The sequence below is a fragment of the Labrus bergylta genome, chromosome 23, assembly GCF_963930695.1.
Source record: "Labrus bergylta chromosome 23, fLabBer1.1, whole genome shotgun sequence".
NCBI classification, from domain to species: Eukaryota; Metazoa; Chordata; class Actinopteri; order Labriformes; family Labridae; genus Labrus; species Labrus bergylta.
The window spans coordinates 18,605,695-18,628,694 of record NC_089217.1 but is presented as its reverse complement, the minus strand read 5'-3'; the positions used below and the strand labels follow the sequence as shown (position 1 = coordinate 18,628,694).

The 23,000-nt window shown below is 39.0% G+C and overlaps 1 protein-coding gene and 2 long non-coding RNA genes across 5 annotated transcripts in view; 2 read left to right on the top strand and 1 right to left on the bottom strand.

The window, feature by feature from the left end:
• The window catches only part of LOC110005142 (NXPE family member 3-like), a 54,122-nt gene that overhangs the window by 24,908 nt on the left and 6,214 nt on the right, over positions 1-23,000 (top strand). The gene's annotated exons all lie outside the window — the stretch shown is intronic.
• Positions 4,235-7,117, bottom strand: LOC136177623 (uncharacterized). Its single transcript, XR_010665114.1, has 2 exons — positions 6,628-7,117; positions 4,235-4,922 (listed from the first exon to the last, which is right to left on the bottom strand). It is a non-coding gene; the product is annotated as an uncharacterized lncRNA (long non-coding RNA).
• Positions 10,624-21,942, top strand: LOC136177637 (uncharacterized). The gene is made up of 3 exons (XR_010665146.1): positions 10,624-11,041; positions 11,878-12,010; positions 20,874-21,942. It is a non-coding gene; the product is annotated as an uncharacterized lncRNA (long non-coding RNA).

Sequence of the window (23,000 nt, the reverse complement as noted above, 5' to 3'; positions counted from 1 at the left end):
AAGAGCTGTTTTTGTAGCCTATTCATGACGGTCTACCTATTGGAAATGCTACCTTTGGCAAACTGGTCAACCTAACAGGCAAACAGCTGAGGCGAGTCTTTAGCCTCATTACAAACCACTAAAATGTGTTCGCTTGCAGTCGGATCGGTCATGTCATTAATAACTAGTATCCTTCATAAAATCAAAATGAGTGGCTTATTAAATAAAATCAATCCCTGTAGAATATTTGCTGATAAAGACATTAACTAATAAGACCTAAATCATTTGTAAATGAATTGTAAAGAAGTTTATTTCCGCTGTTAAAATTGACTTTTTACCGTATTTTCCGCACTATAAGGCGCACTTAAAAGCCTTTAATTTTCTCAAAAAACGACAGTGCGCCTTATAATCCGGAGTGCCTTATATATGGATCAATTGGTTAATTGGTTGATCCATACTGGTTGTACACGGCGCTCAGCGACACTGACTCGGATAATGACGAGAGGGAGCCGGGCATGTTGGATGCCGTACTCGCCCAACTGTTGAATTCGGACACTGAAGAAGAAGAATTCGAGGGATTCGTGGACGGGGAATGAACTGAAAAAGTGAGCTTTACGTGTTATACGTAACTGAACAATGTTGAGTTATGCACTAACGTTTGAATTAGCGGTATCAGACTGTGTTTCTTTTACGTGTTTACAACTGAACAAGGCTGGGAGATATTGTGAATATGCACATTAACGTTTGAACAACGTTACCATGGGAGTGAACGGAGTTGTCAGAACGCTTAATAAAGTTTTATCTGACTGTTTTGTTGACATTCCCTTTAGCACAGCTCCATCTAGTGGATGCATAACGCAACCCCAGTCAAACGTTTGACTGCAGTGTCTTCTGTTCTATGCGCCTTATAATCCGGTGCGCCCTATATATGAAAACAGTTCTAAAATAGGCCATTCATTGAAGTTGCGCCTTATAGTGCGGAAAATACGGTAGTATGGGCTGTGTGACTTCTGTATTCCATGGAGTCAGCCTCAAGCGGACACTCAGAAACTGCATTTCTTTTACACTTCCACATAGGTCGCGTTTTTCCAATACAGGAGGGTGCCGCTTGTTTTTTTTACACATGGCTGTAGCTTTATGTCTACATCTCAGAAGAGAGCCAGTACTTTAGGTAAGGACAACACTATGTGGTTTAAGGCATGTAGATATCTTATGCAGAGGTGCTATTTTGTTTTTTCTCTGTCTTGAAAATAAAATATGTATGGGGAATTGTGGACTTGTCTTTTGTATCTCAATAAGATTGTAATAGAAATAAAAAGCTTTTATTGTCAGTATACAACTGTACAATGAAATTAGAAATGCTTCACCTCTTCACAAACATAAAGATATCCACAACAACAAACAACTTGCATTCAAGAAAGACTTTTTAAAAAAGAAGACAAATTAGAGTAGATAATGTATATTGCACATGGCATTGTATATCCTTTGTGGACAGAACATTTAAGTGACTGAAATTGTGCAGAATTACATTTTCAAATTTTTCTATCAACTGAGTAATAAATCGATCTACAGCCATATATCTTCTTTAATATTGCTAAAAAAAACCTGCACAACCAGTAAATGTAAGCTTACAACCAAATGGTATTTGCTTTATGACTACCAATTTTATACATTTAATCGAATATGTATGAATAATCTTAAGTCTTTTTATGATTGTATAGAATTGCCCTATTCATAGATAAACGCCATAAAAATAGCTATCGATGTACATTTACACTATGTAAATCTTGTGTAGCCTCTTCATTGGCTGTGAGTCAATGACGTCATGCGGAAGCTGTAATCCACGGCATATTCGAGTCCTAATTTGTCTAAATTGTATGAAATAAGAAATCAACTTTAGTTTCTCTTACCGATTTTTGCAGAGATTCCATGTTACTGCTAATTCGGCTGTAATTTAAATAAGATATATTCAGCAGATATATGTATATTTATGTATTAAAAGTTGAAACTGGAAGAATTCCCAAAACAAAACGTGATTTCTACTAAAATCGCAAAATTGTGTAAATTAAAGCAGCACCATCACTTTTTAAAACATATATAGTCTAGATTATGTCACAAAACCTATTCGGCTTTTGTAAATATTAGATATAGTGGGTAGATATACATCTTTACACCCCTAATTTTGTTCGCGCTTTGCAAAAGACATACGGACCAAAATAACCGCTTCTAGAATAACAGTAAAAATATCAGAAGTTATGTGATATATGTACTTTATTTTAACATAGATCATATATGTACTATACAATAAATACTTCGGTCACACGTGATCCGTGACATATTCAGTGAATATATATTTTGTAAGCCTTTTATAATCCTAGTTACAACATTTTTCTGTAAACGGAAAAGACTACAATTATGGCGCCGTTCAGTATCAAGCTGTATGACTTGACTCTAAGGAATTGTAGTCTTTTAGACAAATCTCAGTGTTTCCCTTACATAAGAAGTTATAAATATTTAATTGAGGGTACACAGGGGAGTTTAATTGAATGGTTAACACATTTATGTTATCAGATATTTAAAAAATAATTGATACATTTGTTAAAATGTATCATAATCATATATAGCAGCTCCCCCTGTTGTTTTGGTGAGCTGACTACCCTCACATGATACTTTGTTCCAAGACCTCTCTAAAACAACCTTGGTTCAAGGTTCAAAGGTCATTATTTCAAAACAGGGGTCATGTAGAAACCTCATCTTCTCATATGTTACTCTCCAGGATGAGACCTTTCCAACAATGTATGTCATTCAGCTCTAAGCCAAAAACTTAAATATTCTCATTTCATAGGCAAGGGGTCTTACAGTCAATGTTTCATAGAGCGCTTTCAAAGCCCAGTACATAAAAAAAATGTTTTGTTTGTTTTTTCTATTTGTTTGTTTGTTTGTTTGTTTGTTTTGGTGGAAGTATATCATAAAATATGGGGAACTATAGGCTTGGAGGGCAGCCTGAAGTGATTAGTTTAGAATTATGGCTAAAAGTAAAAATCTCTTAGTGTCTCGTATTTGAGGGTATGGACAGACAACCTATAACATCATATGGGTTGAAGGGCTCGTTGTTGGAGTCTTGTCATCTTCAGATGATAGTAACAAATCACCTCCCCTGGAAATCATCTACTTAAGTTATCTTTCTCAGTAAGAGGAACAACCTCTGGAACACATTTCCATCTGAAATTAAAGAAATGACAGAGTAAGTAAAACAACGAGTAAAACAGTGGCTGAAACTGAAGCAAGTCTGTGAGCATTGACTGTTTCCTTTTATAATCCTCATTTTACTGTTTGTTCTTATTTAGTCTCTTATTTCTATTGAGTTTATAATGTCTATATTTATCTATAGTAACATAAATGTCTTCATAAAAGCTTTTCATTGGCCAAAAGTTAACAATTTGATTGGTAGACCTTGCTAAAGTTCACATTTTAAAATGAAGTGATTACTCAAACACATTATACACACGTTCCTTTTGTTACCTTGAATATACGTGTATTATTCTTTCTCTTGTTGTAGTAGTAAATATCAGTTACCTTTAATCACTAACCTTGTTCACCTACCCCACCTCATTTTCCTCACTTCATTTCTCCTTTCCTCACCATCGATTTGTTGTTGATGTTGTTTGCACCCTGTCAGTCCTTTTTAGCCTACATTCACTTACCTGACCACTCCTTATTTAAAGACTGCACTTCCTTGCACTCTCTTTTTGGCATTTCAGGATTAGAAGGTGCTTTTCTCCTATCCCTAGTAGTGTAGTGGTGACTGAAAAAGTGGGAATACTCTTAATTTTCCCCTCAAAATGTTTTTTTTCAGGCTACCCGTCCAGCAGAGGGAAAACGGCCTTTGTTGTAAACAGTGACATGTGACACTATTCATGCACATTCAGTTAGTACGTACTAGTCAATCAGACAGAGTAGGGAGGGTCATCCCTTCACCATCCTAGGAAATAATTGTAGCAAACTACTGAATATGGTCACTCAATCAGTGGTGTGAATCAGAGGAGATTTAGAAGTGGGTATACTCTGTGATTACTGAAAAATAAGTGGGTATACTCCATATACCTGCGTATACCCTGCACTACACCATTGGTCTTTATTAATATTAATTTATCCTTAGTACTTTTTTATCCTTATAGAAGAGTTCATCTAATTTGTCATAATCTATTGTTTAATATTCAGTTTATTGTATTTCATACATTTCAAACATCCCATGTGTTTGTTAGTCCCCTTTATTAAACTGAATTGCTTTGATAAATAAACAAACTTTTGTTGGTTCCTTGAAGTTTCCTTGTTGGATCTCTTCATTCTGACCAGATGCCCATGGTGATAGTTTACCTGTTCATTTGAACCTCCCACTTAAGCCCATTCTAACTGTTAGGAAAATAGTGTTGTGAAGTTGGTTTGGTATTTTGAAATCAATGCTGTATTCCATTGAATAATATAGATGGAGAGTGTAGCTAAAATATGTGCTTTATAAATGTGTATGAGTAAGTGGTATGATCTGATATTAAACACTGAGTGAATTACAGAATGTGCATTCAGATTTATAGTTTTGCTATACATAGATTAGTCAAATTCCTGAATCATTTTATTATCTTGGATGTTGAGGTAATGAACTTGAGTATAGTGTATGATCTTAAAGAATAAATGACTTCATAACAAAGTAAAAAAAAAAAAAAAAGAACATCAATTTAATCGTCCATGACTGGAGTGTAAACAGAGTACTTAAGTGCTATTTTCATAAACATCTGCCAAAATAAAACTTAGTCACAGTCTGCAATTGAGGGGCACAAGAAGCAGTCTTTTGGTAAACAGTGACAGCTCCAGAATCTTGGGCACTTAATAAAACTGAAGAATCAGCACGTGTCTTCATCCGCTACCCACTCCAATGGCCACTTCCACTGTAACACAAAGGAAGATGAGTTGAGATGTTAGTTAAGAAGAAATACTGTAGACACATTAAAACACACATGGAGACTAAGGTCGCTGTTTTGCAGTGGCTGCATTAAAGTACATTTTTATTACTGGATGTGAAAAAAAAAACAGATCAACAAAAATGTATAAAAACACTAGGTGGATCCCTGCATTTTTACTGTGTACAGTTTGGGTTTTGGTTAATGTAGGTGCCTAATCCATGTACCCAACTATTCAGTACCTGTTATAGTTTGAGATCTTTAATTTACTGCAATAAGTCTGTGCAGATGTCTTCACTGATAGAAAAAAAGTTAAGTGAGGTCCACATGTTATTATAACTGTAAATTTACCTACAACAGTACACTGTACATTTCTCGGTTGTGGGATGAATAAAGGAGTATCTTATTTTATAACACAATATGTGAACATGTACACCAGATGTGACACAATTTTCCACTGTCATGGTTTAGCTGTCCGTTTACACGACAATGGCAACGGGCAAACGGGTTCCAGAGTGCAAACGTTTGAAAACTGCACCTTCTCTGCCGTCATGTACAGTAAAGACTGTAAATACACTGTTCCTCTGAAAATGGAGACTTAGTTAAGCATAGTTAGCATAGTGCTCATTTGAAGCATAGTTTAGTCTAGACCTCAATTCGTAGCCACATTTCAGTTCATACTTGGGTGTTTTTTTTTTTATATTTGGGTGTGTGTGTGGGGGGGGGGGGACAGAAAAAGAGATAATGGGTTCACTAACAACGTGGAAAAACATGGTAGATAGATTAAACTACTTTCTTGTTAATTAACTATGTCAACTAAATCAAATATGAATTCTAACACCAGGTTAAGTAAACAAGAACACACCAGTCAGAATTTAATTGGACCACTCATTTTACCACTCTTTTTATTTTAAATTGCTTCATTAGGTTTGATGTTCTTCAAGAACAGCATAGTGTTCACATTCTTTGGTGAAGTTCTGCTCTCTTTTCAGGGAAGGTGTCAGTTTTTTTTGGTCTTCCTCTGCATCCATTCACTAAGACTGTGGCTTTATTCAGTTAAACCTCCTCAAAGTACATCAAAATAGAGCTAAGAAACTGATCTTTTAGTGGGATATATCAATATCTTCCCTTTAAAAAAGTCCCAGTTGAAGATTGTTTCATTGAATCTTAATTATTGAAGTTATTCTTCAGCTCGTCTCTTTCCTCTCAGGCAGTGGTCTGCACACCGGCGGTGTGGCCGTTTCTCACTGTCTCGTATTGGGGGAGGATTCATTCATAGTTCGGCCTTGTGTCTGGCAGGCAGATTTCTTTAAAGCCCTGCAAACTAGTAAACTAGTATTTACTGGATTTAACTTAAGTTCTATGCGTACGTGCGTAGCTATTGAAGTACGAAGAGGCAAAGACAGGAGCTACTGTAGGCAGGTACTGGTTTATCACAGCCATCGTCTAAACACCAAATGAGAGATTATATTTTAGATTAATGGTGTTCCATCACCCAGGACACTTCTAGAGACTTGTAGAATCTGTATTGAAGTTGGCCTGACTCTTTTCATCTGGTGAGTTAGACTAAGCACCTCTTAAATGGCAACACAGTTCAAACAAACTTTGACTTGCATACAAAAAAACTCTTACTATAATTTATAATATTATGTGGGTACGCAGCTATGTGTAACTAATGAAAAGTCATACATACCAGAGTGTGCATGGCTGCCACTCCACTTGCTTCATTTTTTGGCCCTTAGTGAAAAAATTTGAATTATGTGAAATCTTAGCTTAACAAAAAATAAATACCATTTTCTCTATTACTTCTACAAGATCATGACTCAAATAACAGAAAAACCACCCTCCCTTTTCATCTGGAGACCCTCAAGAGAGTGATATGTTCAGTGATTCCCTTTTCTTTTTCCAATGGCAGTTCTTTTTATCATTCAATTTTGCTGTGCATTTGACACCCAACCTTCCTAAACTGATGAGAACTGTGCTTTTTCTAATGAATCATTGTTTTTGTACAGTGAGGGAATGAGGACAAAAAATGAATAAAATAATTGAGAGAACTACTTGAAGACCACAAGTTGATCTTCAAGACGATCAACCAGGGGGAGAGGTAGATCAAGAGGAGAAATACTCAGAGAGCGAGAGACAGAGAGAGACAGAGAGAGAGAGGGAGACAGAGAGAGAGAGAGAGAGAGAGAGAGACAGAGAGAGAGAGAGAGAGAGAGAGACAGAGAGAGAGAGAGAGAGAGACAGACAGACAGAGAGAGCGGGAGACAGAGAGAGAGAGAGAGAGAGAGAGAGAGAGAGAGAGAGAGACAGAGAGAGAGAGAGACAGAGAGAGACAGAGAGAGAGAGGGAGACAGAGAGAGAGAGAGAGAGAGAGAGAGACAGAGACAGAGACAGAGACAGAGACAGAGAGAGAGAGAGAGAGAGAGAGAGACAGAGAGAGACAGAGAGAGACAGAGAGAGAGAGGGAGACAGAGAGAGAGAGAGAGAGAGAGAGAGAGACAGAGACAGAGACAGAGACAGAGACAGAGAGAGAGAGAGAGAGAGAGAGAGAGAGAGACAGAGAGAGACAGAGAGAGACAGAGAGAGAGAGGGAGACAGAGAGAGAGAGAGAGAGAGAGACAGAGAGAGAGAGACAGAGAGAGATAGTTTTTGTCAATATGGGTGATTGAGTGATAAGTAAGAGTGAAAATGGATGAGTGTGTGTGGGAGTAAATATGTTTGTTTCTGAGGGTATATGTGTAAATGTGTGTCTATGTGTGGTGCTGTAGCAGTGGGTGTAATGGATCTTAAAAGAGCTGTTGGTTTGAGGTAATAAAGGGGTATGGACAGGTGATAAGGGTACAGGGATGGACTGAGTCTGTAGGACAAGAAGAACAAAAAAAAGGTTATTTCATCCACAGCAACATTTCCAGGATTTCTCAAATGATAAAATCCTGAGCTGTAACGTCATTGGGAAGATAAGTGTGACATGTAATGAAAACAACTTCCTAAAGGACCTGTATTCAGTCACATTTAGCATGTAAACTGCATGAATGTTACCAAAATAGGGAATAAACTACTAAACTGGTCAACAAGATCAAATCAAAGCCACATCACAAATAGAAGCCAGTGAAAATACAGCTCCCACTGGCTGTCATGTTAGGAGCATGCCAACTAAGCTATGCCGATTTAAAGCAAAGTCTATTATGTAGTAGTCTAATGTTGGGATATATAGAAGCTGTAGGTTACTAATCTGGAGAAACATGTCAGAATCATCGATGTCATTTACTGATATAACCAGTTATTCAATAGTCCTCCCATACTGACCATAGATAAAATACCTCCCCTGACAAAAGTTAGGATTTATTAAATGGCCCTTTGTGTACAAAAGATAAAAAGCTAAAACAGAAATGGCCTGGCAGGTGTTACGGTGCAAATAGTGACCGCGTTAACTGGAGACTTTCAGCCGAACGCGTCTGTTGGTGTCCTGCTCACAACGGAATAGAAACGGATAGAGCCTCTTTTGTTAAATCATTCATTTACAGACGTATCTAAAGAGTGCATTTTTAGGCATTTACGTGGACACCTTTCGTGTTTATCAGCTGCGGTTACCGCGAAGAGCACTTTAGGCTGTAAGACATCAGATGACACGGTCACTGGTCACACCGTAACACCGCCAGTTAACACGATCACTGTTTACACAGAAACAGGTCCAAATACTGATCTATCTAGTACTGGGGGATATACTACTTCCACCTTAGCTAGATATAATATTAGCCCAACTTTATCAGGTTTGAGAAAACGTTAAAGTAGAGATAGTCTTTAAACTAGCTGGGCAGCTAAATGCTATTGCTAAATGCATTTTCTTTATGTTACTACTTCAATTTCCTCTCATGTTAATAAGCTTGGCTCTCTACCCCCAAACGACATGTATTTAGCATAAAAAACAGTCATAGGCAACCTCAAATATTTCAAACTTAGGTTAATAATAAGTTAATAATAAATATTAATCCCGGGTAATTACTCTTACCTGACAGGAAGGAGGTTTGGAATACACTGAAAAGCTTCTCTTTTGTCCGCGATGGATGTTGACATTGAGTAAATTATCGCCCCCTGCTGGTATGGCACAGATCACAGGCGTGAACATTTGACGCTGAAGACAGGCAATGCGTGACACTGACACGCATCCTCTAGTGGACCAACGTGTCTATTACACGTATGTTAACTCTCGCAGCTGCAGAAAAGTTTTCTCTGGTGCTACTTATTTCCGTTCTTTTCCCCTCGGCTCACTTCCTCTCCCCCTGCGCCACATCCTGCCTTTATAACCTCGGTGATTGATCCTCACCCATACATTTTGTGCATCAATGGAATATTTGATGCCATAAATGATACAAATGTTTCAATACTTTAGACCAACACATTTTTTTCTTTCTTTGAAACACCTTAATTCATCTTTTGTTTTTCAGACACTTAAACATTTTGTGGCACTGTCATGAACTCCCGGATCGTTAGTGTTTTGTGGTGTAACGCTTCCATGTTTTATGTCAGGGAGGGAGTCACACAGTAGCAGTTACACCCTGATTGATCTCATAGATATTATGACCTACAACAAACCACCACTGTCATATGATCCGACTACAGCCTCACCATCTTTCAAACACTGCAGAGCAACATCTCCTGTCCATTAGGCTACTCCCTGGACTACAGCCCATCTGTTTGGAGGTGAGTCTGCTTTAAACACGCAGGTGTAAGAGGGTCATTTTTTATAATTCATGAATTTAAAGGGGAATCTACAGGAGTGACTAATAAAGTCAATCAAAGAGCTCTAAATGAAAGAAGTGACAGTTCATTTTTAAATCAATTGTCTCAGGCAACCGATATGATCAGTCATTCGACCTGTTTTTAACTTTGAAATGATGATTAATCCTCATGAGGCTACAAGGTTATATTTCTGCTCAAACTGAGCATTAAGGAAGTCAAACCTCTGCCTGCACTGTTTTTAAAGGTAAAGAAAGCGTCCAATAAGAGTGAAAAACACATGGAAGCATATTGCATTAACATGAGAAAATACAAATCTGCTCTGTTTTAAAAGTCAGGTGAATGCAGATACTGTAGCTACTTGGATTTGTTTTTTCAGTTTCATATATCTAAATGTAAACTTGCTCCACTTCTTAGAGCAATGTTGTTGTTTGACTTAGTTACCGGTATGCACCTCCAAATATAGTTATGTTCATTTTTGGGTTTATTCTGAATTATTTAAAGTTCCTGTGATGGATTATTTTTTTAAACCTTCCTTTTAAGTGTAATAATCGTTTTAACATCCCCGCTACAGGAGCTGGAAAACGTGTTTTCACAAATATAATAATGCCATCATTTCTAGATAAATGTAGTGTGCGCACATCCCGTGGTTAATTAGTAATTCCTGAAGTGCCAGAGCGGAGAGGAGACAAAAAAACATGTCCCTGAATACACAGATCTTCGGGCACACCTGAGCATTCACAATAATCAGCAATGTACGAGATACAAATAAAATAAAATATAAAAAATATGCAGACAGCAGATTAAAGACAAGATAAAGCAACACACAGTATATACAAAATGTACAAGAATAGTAAGCTAGTTATTGCACAGTGACCATTGCAGCATGTTTAAAGAGCAGTAAGAGCTTCATCCGTCTCCCTCTCCCCCCTCTGTCTCTCTCTCTCTTTCTCTCTCTCGCTCTCTCCCCCCCCCCCCCCCCCCCTCTCTCAGATCCTGTGCTGGCAGGATCTGGTGGTTGATTATCTCACTCTTGTGTTGACTTTAGGTGTTTCCAATGAAACACAGCCATTTATTTATTCAACATGCACTCTGTTAGTAGATCTATCTAAACTGTAAGATTATTTCACTGTCGACTGCCCAACTCCTTCATTGAACCTTCTGTAGGCTACATTTTGGGTTTTAATATTTTAATTGAATTTTCCTAATTGTTTTGCACCAAAACCTCAAGTCAAGTTCCTTCTATGTGTAAATGTACGTGGCAATAAAAAAACGATTCCGATTATTGTCTCACGCATCTCATATCTGCCTCCTCTGCTGTGATGGATTCCTCTGGATTTAGTTCAACCTGGCTGGCTTATGTTCAGGTATAATATATGTTTTTTATCTTCACTTCCTTATTGATGTCACAGTATAATCAATAACTCACAGCCATTTAACTGGCCTCCTGTATTTGTCTCAGTACACTAGTACGGCACTTTGTGTGTGTCCGACTCCGCCACAGGTGGGTGGCGATTTTCAGATATCAGTTATCAGTTAGTTACACTTGCACTTTGTTACAGTTGGCCTATTACGTCACATACCCAATAATTGACAACATCCATGGACTTCAATGTGTTTCAGTATAAAGTAACAAAATAGTACCAATTAAAACGTTTTCTTAGAAACAATCTTCAGTTAGGCATCAAGTAAGGTCTTTTACCTGTTTTTGTAAAGTGTGTCGAGATAACACTTGTTATGAGTTGAGGTTATAGAAATTAAATTGATTGATTGATTGATTGATTGATTGATTGATTGATTAGACTAAATGTACATGTTTCCTTCGTGCCTCCATTACTGTGTGCCTGCAGGTAAACTAACCCTACCTTAAGTCAACCTTTTGTCCTCAAGTGACTTCAGTACATTTCATAAGACCATGTAACCTTGGCACACCTGATTGTGAGAATTTGACCATCAGTATGAACATTGTAATTATGTTCCTGTCAAACCTCAAGTACCAAAAACTTGTTTTGTTGTAAACTCCCTGTTTGGTAACAGATAATTATCACATTCTCAATTGACTAGATTAGTTTGATGTTGAAATCTAGACATGATGACAAACTATAAATATTCAGAGGTTTTTTATGACTGAGTGTCTTCAAGAAGAATTCATATGATAAACTTAACACAGAGTCTGTTTCCCCTTTTTGTTGTTTTATTCCAGTACCAGAGGACTCACCATGTGGCTAAAAGGTTTTATAAGTAACCATGTCAACATGAAACTTCTGAAGACCTGTGTCATCCTTCTCCTTCTGACTGTGTTGTTCTTTACACGAAGAAACATGGACCTGCTGCAGGTGAGAACTGGGATTATTGGTAACACTTTAAAGGTGGTCATTGAGTGTCTTTCAATGTACTAAAGTGGGGATTGGGCCCCCCTGGGGGCTCCTGAGACACTGAAAGGGGGTTCGCGAGATGCTTTCCTTAAACAAATAAAAGTTTTAGGATTTGCAAAATGCATATTTTACCCATTATTGTGAAAATACATACAAAAAGTAGTTGAATTTATAAAACAACGATAGTTTTTAAGTAAGATTTATGCTGAAATGAAAGTGATATGTAAAAAAGTCCATTAAATGTAAGTTTGTACAGAAGTGCAACAATGAAGGTGTTCATCTACTCCCCACAAATAAAAATACACAGATATCAGCTGTCTACTTCATTATTGCATTTTGTATGTCCACTCAGTCCTTAAGTTTATACATGGAGATTACTTGGGTTCTGCTTCTAGCCTTTCTTACAATGAATTACTAAAATATGGACAGTGGGGCACCCCAGTCTCCAGCACAGTTATTTTGAGGGTCCCAAGCTGAAATGTTTGGGGACCCCTGCTCTACGCTATGAATGCTAAAGTCCTGATTGAAAGAGTTTGTGTTGAGGAGACAGGCTGGCTATTCATCAACAAGTGACATCAGGAGGGTAATAATGTCATAACTGTGAGGACCAGAGGGGTATTCCATGAAGCAGGATAAATTCAATTCTATTAATTTCAAGAAACTTTGTTTTTCCCCTGGGGGCAATTCAAAGGCACCCAGAGCAGGAGCATAACAAAGAAGGCTAAAAACTTTGAACTAAAAATATAAAATACCAAATTAAATACTAAAGTTAAAATACAAAATAGATGCAGTAGAATATAGATATAAGTGGACAGTGATCGGACTAAGTAAACTGAATTATTGACAAATGTAAACAGAGCTATATGCAGTAGATTTATACTGAGTGAGGGGAGCAGCTGGCCGGCCGTCCCGTCCATGTGAACACGCTGTAGATACGGCTCTGAAAACATCACAGACAGAGGGACTCGGGTGTCACACTCCTTGTAGACAGTCATGACTCAGAGTTATTTTCAGAGGATATACTTGATTTCTGCTGGATTTATGTGTAAAATGTTGCACATTCAGCCTTTAAAGTATGCACAGACTCTTTATAAATTTGAACTAGCTCCATTCAGACAGCTGCTGTACCTTGCCATATAAATTACGCTGTGCAGCTGTATAACAGAGTTCATTTCAATCTGATATAAATTGTATATTATTGTTTTATCTTATTCCTGCATGGGGGAGGGGGGGGGGGGGGGGGGGGTTAGGGGGGCAGTGGGTATTGTAAGATTGTAGATTGTAGATTGTTGTTAGATGTGACAGATATATAACATAGGCTTAGTCCATAACAATAGAAATAGAGTTATTACAACACAAGCTTAGTCAATTTTTTTAAAATTTAGATATTTTAGTGTAAAGAGCGTAATAAAATGTGACATATTGTACCTTTCCTGTACACTCCTGGTTTGATAGAAAGATGTGGAGAATCACATAATTCACAGAGTGACATCTTGACTCACACATCTTGCTAGTTGTTGTCTCACTCAGACTGACAGTTATGTAGCAGTGCAATTGCTCATACAATGGAAAACAGAGTTGAGGAAGGGGCACAAGTAAGGATCCTTTGTTTTTTTGTCCCCTGACATCATCATATTAGATCCCGAGCAATTCTGTCCCGAAACACTTTTTTTCCCATGTTGAGATCATTGCAGTGGATATTACTTCAGTATTTTATAGAGTGGCCCTCAGTGTATCGGCCTGGTCTTATAAAATGTCTATAATCCGCCTTTAAATTAATAATGTGCCAGATACAGAAACACCTAACTTTGAGAGGGGAAAAGACAATATATAATTGGAAAAAAATAAAACACAACTTTGATCATTGAAAAGAGTAAATAAGAGAACAATTGTAAATGAAATGTTCATAAGGGGAGAACATGCTGTAAGATCAAGAAATGTAAACGACTATTGTCCTTAGGTCAAGTTAAGAATAATTCCAAAGTGACTTCCGGCATATTAAAGTTTAAAAAATAAACAGTTATTAATAATACAAATTTATTTGGATAAATATTCCATCTTTTTTTTGGTTTATTTTATTTTTGTAAATTTGTTCGATGCATCTTTGTCACAACCCAGTCTCATGTCAAAATGTGTAATACCTACGTTGGTCCACAGCGCAAAACGTAGTAGTTTCACAATAAGGGCTCTAAAATTGTGACTTGCCTACGTTTCCTTTTGTTTATTCTTTTGTATAGGCACACCTCAGGTCACGTGACTGCCCAGTTTTCCCCTGGCGAAAAAAAAAAACATGGCGGACATCCCTTCTATTTTTGGCGGAAAATGCAATATTTTAAGATAGTTTGAGGCTTAAGTGTCGTTTTGATAACCTTTCTGGTGACAAATGTACTTTGTATCTTCATAATATTTGTTTATGAGCTTTAGTTTGTTCGTTTCTACGAAGATTCTTTCAGGTTTTCTACTGTTGCTATGGTGATAGCTATGGACGCTATCAACAACGAAACAGAAGGAAGTGGACGTTCGGTTCGCGGCTCTTAAAACGGGTTACATCAGACCCTAGACATCAAACTAAGCTCCTATGCAATAAATAATGATTTCTGTTACATTTTTATGGATGTCTTTCATTCCAACCAAATTTAATAAAACAATTGGAACAGATCGATGCATATTAGCAACATTATAAACTATAACATGTAACAATACATAAAGACAATGCTGTACAGTCTGTGTGATTTATATGATTAAACAATTTTATTTAACAAAATAATCCTAATGGATTAGATTAATACCAGAAAATGCAATCAATAAAGTAAACGACCGGTGATAATAACTACAAACGGCCGCATGACACTGACATCAGATAATGACGTATTGATAATCGTCACTTGTGAGCGACCTCTTTATTAGATCTTTCAGGGGGTATTTACTGATGTTTTTTAAGGTTGGTTGCAAAAACACATCTTAAATCTGTGTTAACCAAAGATCCCATTCCAGGAATCTAAGCAAAAACCCATTCAAAAAGCCCATTATGCTATGGTCTGCCAGTGTGCTGCTGACATGCGCAATCGTGTAGTCACGCCCACTGTCAGTTTAAAGGCCGAGGGCGTCCCCCGCCCCCCCTCTCCCTCCTCTCCGTAGACTCACATTTTAAATCCCTTTTTCATACACTTACGTTTGACCTAGAACCCCCAAATTTTCACCAGCTGTTTGTGAGATTGGGAACTGTCACCAAAACAAAAACAACTTCTTACGTCTCTTCTAAGAGATTTTGTGAGCCCACAAGTCACTTAAGGCCCCACACTCAATTTGCCAAACCTTTCACAATTGGAACACTTTTATCAAAACATCAAAAAAGGGTGTTAAAAAGTGTGAAAATGTTCCAAAAGACAGAGGGTCATTCTCCACTATATGCTGCATGCTTTGTGAACAAGACTGATGTTAAAAACTCATCTTAAAGGTGCTTAAAAGAGCTAATTTGACCATTTGAGGCCTAGCAGAGACATGAAGCCTTTTGACCTGTTCAACCCTGTTGCTCTATGAAAGACATTAAACTGAATATTAAAACAATGAATGATGACAAATTAGATTAACTCTTCTATAAGGAAAGAAGGATAAAAAAAAGTACTAGGATGAATTAACATTGACAAGAGCGTAAGAGATTTTTACTTTTAGCCATAATTCTAAACCAGGCACTTCAGGCTGTCCTCCAAGCCTATAGTTCCCCAGATTTTATGATATACTTACACCAAAACAAACAAACAAACATACAAAATAAAAAAAATAAAACAACATTTTATGTACTGGGCTTTGAAAGAGTTCTATGAAAGTATGACTGCAAGACCCCTTGCTTATGAAATGAGAATATTCAAGTTTTTGGCTTAGAGCTGAACGACATACATTGTTGGAAAGGTCTCATCCTGGAGAGTAACATATGAGAAGATGAGGTTTCTACATGACCCCTGTTTTGAAATAATGACCTTTGAACCTTGAACCAAGGGCATGTTTGAAGGCTTATACCTCAGCAACAAAAGGGGCTACAGACATGGGAATAACTGTTTTAGAGAGGTCTTGGAACAAAGTACCATGTGAGGGTAGTCAGCTCACCAAAACAACAGGGGGAGCTGCTATATATGATTATGATACATTTTAACAAATGTATCAATTATTTTTTAAATATCTGATAACATAAATGTGTTAACCATTCAATTAAACTCCCCTGTGTACCCTCAATTAAATATTTATAACTTCTTATGTAAGGGAAACACTGAGATTTGTCTAAAAGACTACAATTCCTCAGAGTCAAGTCATACAGCTTGATACTGAATGGCGCCATAATTGTAGTCCTTTCTGTTTCCAAAAAAAGGTTGTAACTAGGATTATAAAAGGGTTACAAAAGATATATTCACTGACTATGTCACGGATCACGTGTGACCGAAGTATTTATTGCATAGTACATATAGGATAGGATAGGATAGTACTTTATTGATCCCCAGAGGGGAAATTCGGGCGTTACAGCAGCACAGACAAGAAAGCTCAAATACACATAAAACAGAATAGATAAGATAAATTAAAATTAAAATTAAAAATAAAAACAGGGGATATATACAGTACAAAAATGAATTAATGAAGTTAACTGGGAGAATTGAAAATTGAGACAGTATTTGAGGAGAATGACAAGTTAAAGTGACAAGTGATGATTAAAGTGACTTGGTATGATAAATAAATAGCAGCAAGTAATGTAAACAGCAGAGAAGAGAGGCAGTGTTGTACCACAGTAATGCAGAGTGCAGTTATATAATATAATGTAATAATATAATACAGTGCAATATGAACAATATAGTGTAATATAATGAAATGTTATATAATATAGACTAGTATAATAATAAATATATAGAATGTACAGTATATATGTATATATATATTGACCTAAGTAATAATAATAATACAATAATACAATGATAATAATGAAGCAGGTCATGTGGGTAGTGTTTTATGGGAGTGAAGTTTAGTGTCAAGGATGGACTGTTATTGTTGTCAAAGGCTGCTGTTGTACAGTCTTATGGCAGTGGGCACAAAGGAGCGCCTGAAGCGCTCTGTTTTGCACCTGGGGGGATGAGGCGTTGGCTGAAGGAGCTGCCCATCTGCCACAGCTCACTATGTAGAGGGTGAGAGGAGTTATCCAGGATGGATAAGATTTTGTCCTTCATCCTCCTCTCACCCACTGTCTCCAAACTGTCCAGATCCAGACCCACTACAGAGCGGGCCTTCCTCACCAGCTTGTTCAGCCCGTTTGCCTCACCAGTCTTGATACCACCCCATCAGCACGCCACAGCAAAGAAGAGGGCCCTGGCCACCACAGACTGGTAGAAGGTCTTCAGGAGTGTGTTGCAGACACTGAACGATCTGAGTCTCCTCAGGAAGAACATCCTGCTCTGTCCCTTCCTGAAGAGGGCGTCAGAGTTGTGAGACCAGTCCAGTTTATTGTTGATGTGGACCCCAAGGTACTTGTATGAGTCCACCCTCTCCACTCCTCCCCCTGGATGATGACTGGGGCAAGGGGCCTCTTCTTCTCCCGGTCTTCTTCTACCACCTCCTTTGTTTTGCTGATGTTGAGCTTCAGGTGGTTGCTTTCGCACCATGTGACGAAGCTCTCTAACAGTCCTCTGTACTCCTTCTCGTCATCAGTGATGCACCCAACAATGGAGGAGTCGTTGGAAAACTTTTGGAGGTGGCAGGAACCAGAGTTAAACCTGAAGTCTGATGTGAAGAGAGTGAAGAGAAAAGGCGCCAGAACAGTTCCTTGAGGTACTCCTGTGTTGCCCATTACTACATCAGAGACACAGCCATCGACTCTGACATACTGTGGCCGGCCCGTGAGGTAGTTGAAGATCCAGGCTGAGATGTCAGGGTGCAGCTGCATATCCAGCAGTTTGTCCCTCAGGAGGCAGGGCTGGATGGTATTGAAAGCACTGGAGAAGTCAAAGAACATGACTCTCACAGTGCTTCCCTTCGTCTCCAGGTGTGACAGGGCTTTGTGGGTCAGGAAGATGATAGCATCCTCCACACCAATGTGCCTCTGATATGCAAACTGCAACGGATCCTGGAAAGTAGTGAGCAGGGTCCTCAGGTGCTGGAGAACCAGCCTCTCAAATGTCTTCATTCCCAGTCATTGAGAGCGCTGGGACGACCTTTCTTTGGTATCGGGATGATGCAGGAGGTCTTCCACAGGTCAGGCACCTTCATCAGCCTCAGGGAGAAGTTGAAGAGGTGCTGAAAGACTCCTGCAAGCTGCCCAGCACACACCTTGAGGATCCTGAGACTGATGTTGTCTGGTCCACTGGCTTTTCTAATGTGGAGTCTGGAGAGTTCTCTTTGTACCTGGCTGGTAGTAAGAGTGAGACAGTGAGCGGGGGAGGGGTGTGGAGAACTGTCTATTGTCATGCAGGTACCTGAAGGGAGGGAGCTGGGGGATGAGGGGGGGGCTGTCTTTTGAAGCTGCTGATGAGGAGCTGAGAGAGGGGGGGGGAGGTGGTCAGGACCTTGATGGGAGGAAGAGCAGAGTCTCCAGCAGAGGTGTGAATGAAGGCTGAGGTGGTGGGGGGAGACCTAGACCCAGTATTTGAGCTCACTGGGTCGGGGGATGTGTCAAACCTATTGAAAAATAGGTTCAACTCAGTAGCAAATACTGGGTCTCCTTTAATTCTGGGTTCCGGCCTGCTGCAGCCCGTCATCTGCTTCATGCCATTCCACACCTCATTTGAGTTGTTCTGTCCCATCTTGGCCTCAATCCTGTCCTTGTAGTTGTTCTTGGCCTCTCTCAGCTTCTTCTTTAACTCCCTTTGGACAGCCTTGAGCTCCTCACGATCCCTAGTCATGAAGGCCCTCTTCTTTCTGTTGAGGAGAGCTTTAATGTCTTTATTGATCCATGGTTTGTCATTTGAGAAGCAGCAGACCGTTTTGGTAGGGACTATGGTGTCCTCACAGAAATGGATGTAGTCTGTAATACAGTGAGAGAGGCCTTCAATGTCATCACCATATTCCTCCTTAAACAGTTCCCAGTCTGTGACATTGAAGCACTCCTGCAGGGCCTCCTCTGTATCCTTAGACCAAACCTTCAAAGTCCTTGTGTTGGCCCTCTGCTGCTTCACCAGGGGCCTGTAGGTGGTCTCAAGGTGGATGAGGTTGTGGTCTGATTCCCCAAGAGGGGGGAGAGAAGAAGAGCTGTATGCTCCCTTCACGTTGGCATACAGGAGGTCCAGGGTTTTATTCCCTCTTGTAGCACAGTGCACATACTGTTTAAAGTTCGTCAGGACAGGGGAGAGAGAGACATGATTAAAGTCCCCGCTGATCAGTATGAGGGTGCTGGGATGCTGGGTTTGTGGTCCCGCGGTCATAGTGTGGATGACGTCACTCGCGCTAGCGGCTACAGCTGATGGTGGGACGTAAACAACAACAGTAATGGCATGTGATATATAATCTATGTTAAAATAAAGTACATATATCAGTTCATTTTGGATATTTTGAATGTTATTCTAGAAACGGGAATTTTGGTAGTTATGTCTGGCGTTGTGCACAGAGGGAACATAATTAGGGTTGTAAAAAATGTATATCTCCTTTTATAATATTAAAATAATCTAGACTATATATATTGTAAAAAAGTGGTCAAATCAAACCTGTTTTAAAAGATAGTATTAATCTGTCAGGATTATTTTGTTAAATAAAATCATATAAATCACACAATTTGTACAGTATTGTCTCTCTGTATCAAGGATTGTTACATTTTATAGTTTATAATGTTGCTAATATGCATCGATCTGTTCCAATCGTTTTATTAAATTTGGTTGGAATGAAAGACATCCATACAAATGTAACAGAAATCATTATTTATTGTATAGGAGCTTAGTTTGATATCTAGGGTCTGATGTAACCCGTTTTAAGAGCCGCGAACCGAACGTCCACTTCCTTCCGGTTCGTTGTTGATAGCGTCCATAGCTATCACCATAGCAACAGTAGAAAACGTAACAACCCAACGTCTTTTCTGGCGAGACCTGAAAGACTGAATAAACGATATTATTCGCAATGGATTGTGGGATGGGTAGTTCCTTGACTCCGGACGAAAATGATGTACACAGTCTCGAACCTATACCTTTGTTTTCGTTTTTAACGCCGTTTTGGTGCCGAATTGAATGTACTATAGTCACAAGTGTTGGGGTAGCTTGTTGTCCTGGTCCCAGGCGCCAATCTCTTGATATAAGGATTTTGTGAAAAATCAATGGAGGATTTGAATGGGAAAATTTAATTCCGGAACCAGAGCAGCCGAAAAAAGAACCGCGAACCGAACGTCCACTCCCTTCTGGTTCGTTGTTGATAGCGTCCGTAGCTATCACCATAGCAACAGTGGAAAACGTAACAGTCCAACGTTTTTCTATCGAGACCTGAAAGAATCTTCGTAGAAACGAACAAACTAAAGATCATAAACATAAACCGAACAAAGATTATGAAGATACAAAGTACATTTGTCACCAGGAAGGTTATCAAAACGACACTTAAGCCTCAAACTATCTTAAAATATTGCATTTTCAACCGAAAATAGAAGGGATGTCCGCCATGTTTTTTTTTTCACCAGGGGAAAACCGGGCAGTCACGTGACCTGAGGTGTGCCTATACAAAAGAATAGACAAAAGGAAACGTAGACAAGTCACAATTTTAGAGCCCTTATTGTGAAACTACTACGTTTTGCACTGTGGACCAACGTAGGTATTACACATTTTGACATGAGACTGGGTTGCTTTGTCACCATCCTTCTTTTTCAACTCCTTGCCAGCTAAATTATAAAGAAAACATCAACAAGAAAGTGAACTCTACTCAGCCCACTGCTTCCCACACTGCTCCTCCCACTGCTTCTCCAGTGCCTGACAACTTCTGCACCTTCAAGCCATTGTCTTCTGTAGAAGCTGAGGAGGAACGTCTCATATTGGAGTCCATTGCTTGGCCTGAAACTCCTCCTCTGCCAGCTCCTTTTTCATTGAATCAGACAAGTGATCCCGCCCACAGCACCTTCATCATTCTCCCAGGGGGGGTTGGAGACAAGCGGCATGTAGGAGACCAGCTGGAAGTTATGATAAAAATGTACGACTTCCAAGGTAACCCCAAGAAGTCTGGAGGAGATGCAATTGTTGCCCGTTTGCACAACAGGGCACTTGAAGCAGGTGTGGCTGGACGAGTGGTGGATCACCTTAATGGCTCCTACTCTGCTGTATTCCCTTTACTCTGGGAAGGAAGTGCACAGGTTGAGGTACAGTTCAAGGCTATATCTTTAAATTGTTAATGTACAATAATTGATGCCAAAATAATTCCCTAATGCAATGTCCTGTAGGTCATTTAATTCATGAAATCTAAACCATTCCCCCTGACTTACTTTTGCAAACAAACAACAACGTAAAAAGTAAGAAAAAAGAAAAGACATTGTGGAAGTCTTAAAAACTGCTGTTCCTCCAATTGCCTCTTCTGGCGGTCTCTAATGAGTCATTCACCTTTGATCCCGTTGTCAAAATGCCCAACTTTACAACACAAATAAACATGTTTTTTTTTTGTTTTTTTTTATTGAACTTTTTATTTAACCAGATAAATAACTCATTGAGATCAGGATCTCTTTCACAAGGGTGACTTGGCCAAGAGGGCAGCAGCACACGTCATAAAAAGCATTACATGATAAAGAGACAGTTTACAATCAATAAGTTAGGAGAGAACAACAATTTACAAATTGCAAATTGATTTACAGATAAAGTGCAGAATCTTGATCACAGAGTACAATTCAGAAACACAGATACTGTCCAATTGTCTCGTGTTTTTTATCTTTTAAGATTGAGCCAAAGGCTTCAAGAGCTCCGCCATTTTCAAGTCATTTTGGAGAAAGTTCCATGCGGTGGGAGTAGCAAAACTAAACGCTCTTTTCCCGAGCTCAGTGCGGACACGAGGCACAGACAGTTTAAAGATATCACAGGAACACAAGGCATAGTGGCTTCTGGTTCTTTGAAGGTATGAACATAGATAAGAAGGCACCAAACCAAGAAGAGCTTTATAAATAAGCTTCAGCCAGTGTATATGCCTGCGCACCTTCAAAGATGGCCAATCTGAGTTAGTGTACAGGTCAGGTGATGAGTGAAGCGTCTACAAGCAGTCTTACAAAATGTTATTTTCTTCTGCTATTCTGGAAAACTTAACATTGAGGAAATGTATTTACCACAACGGTTAAACGTTATTAAGCCAGTAGCTTTTACCTGAAAAATAAAATATAGACTTTAAACAAAAGTAATGCTACTCAATCATCACTTGAGTGGGCCTCCATACATCTGTAGTGGTGACTGTGTCTCCAGACAGCCTGTCCTTTGCCTGCATTTTAATGTTTTGGTTTTCTGGGTGTGGAGTGGATGTGCTTCCCCCTGCCAATGTCAGTGTGCAGGTGTGTTTAGGAGTGGATACAGTTCAGTTATTGGTTGTGATTCAGCCCCCCGCTAATAAGATTGATGTGGAAGTAGCAGCAATAACTTAAAATATAATCATAGTGAGGTGAGACGAAACGCTACACGGATAAACCTTGTTCAAAAACGAGGGTTGTCTCTCACTCTCTTACAGAATTGGCCTGCATTCTGTTGGACATGCAGATGTCATACATCGGTGGTTAGCTTGTGCTAGCATGCGGTATTGCATTGTACAAACAGGAAACTTACACACTACTCACCTGCAGTGAGTGTGTGCTTCTGGGGACGGTGAGCGCAGGAGGAGGGACCCAATTTGGATGTTGTGTTCACAAGCTGCAACAAACAATGCCACTGACTCTACCTTTACATAAGACATCAGTAGAACACTTTAATTAACCTTTTTGTTGAGTTGAATTACTGAACTAAAGAGGTTGGTGTTGTTGGATCCTTTTGGAGATATTTTCATGCAA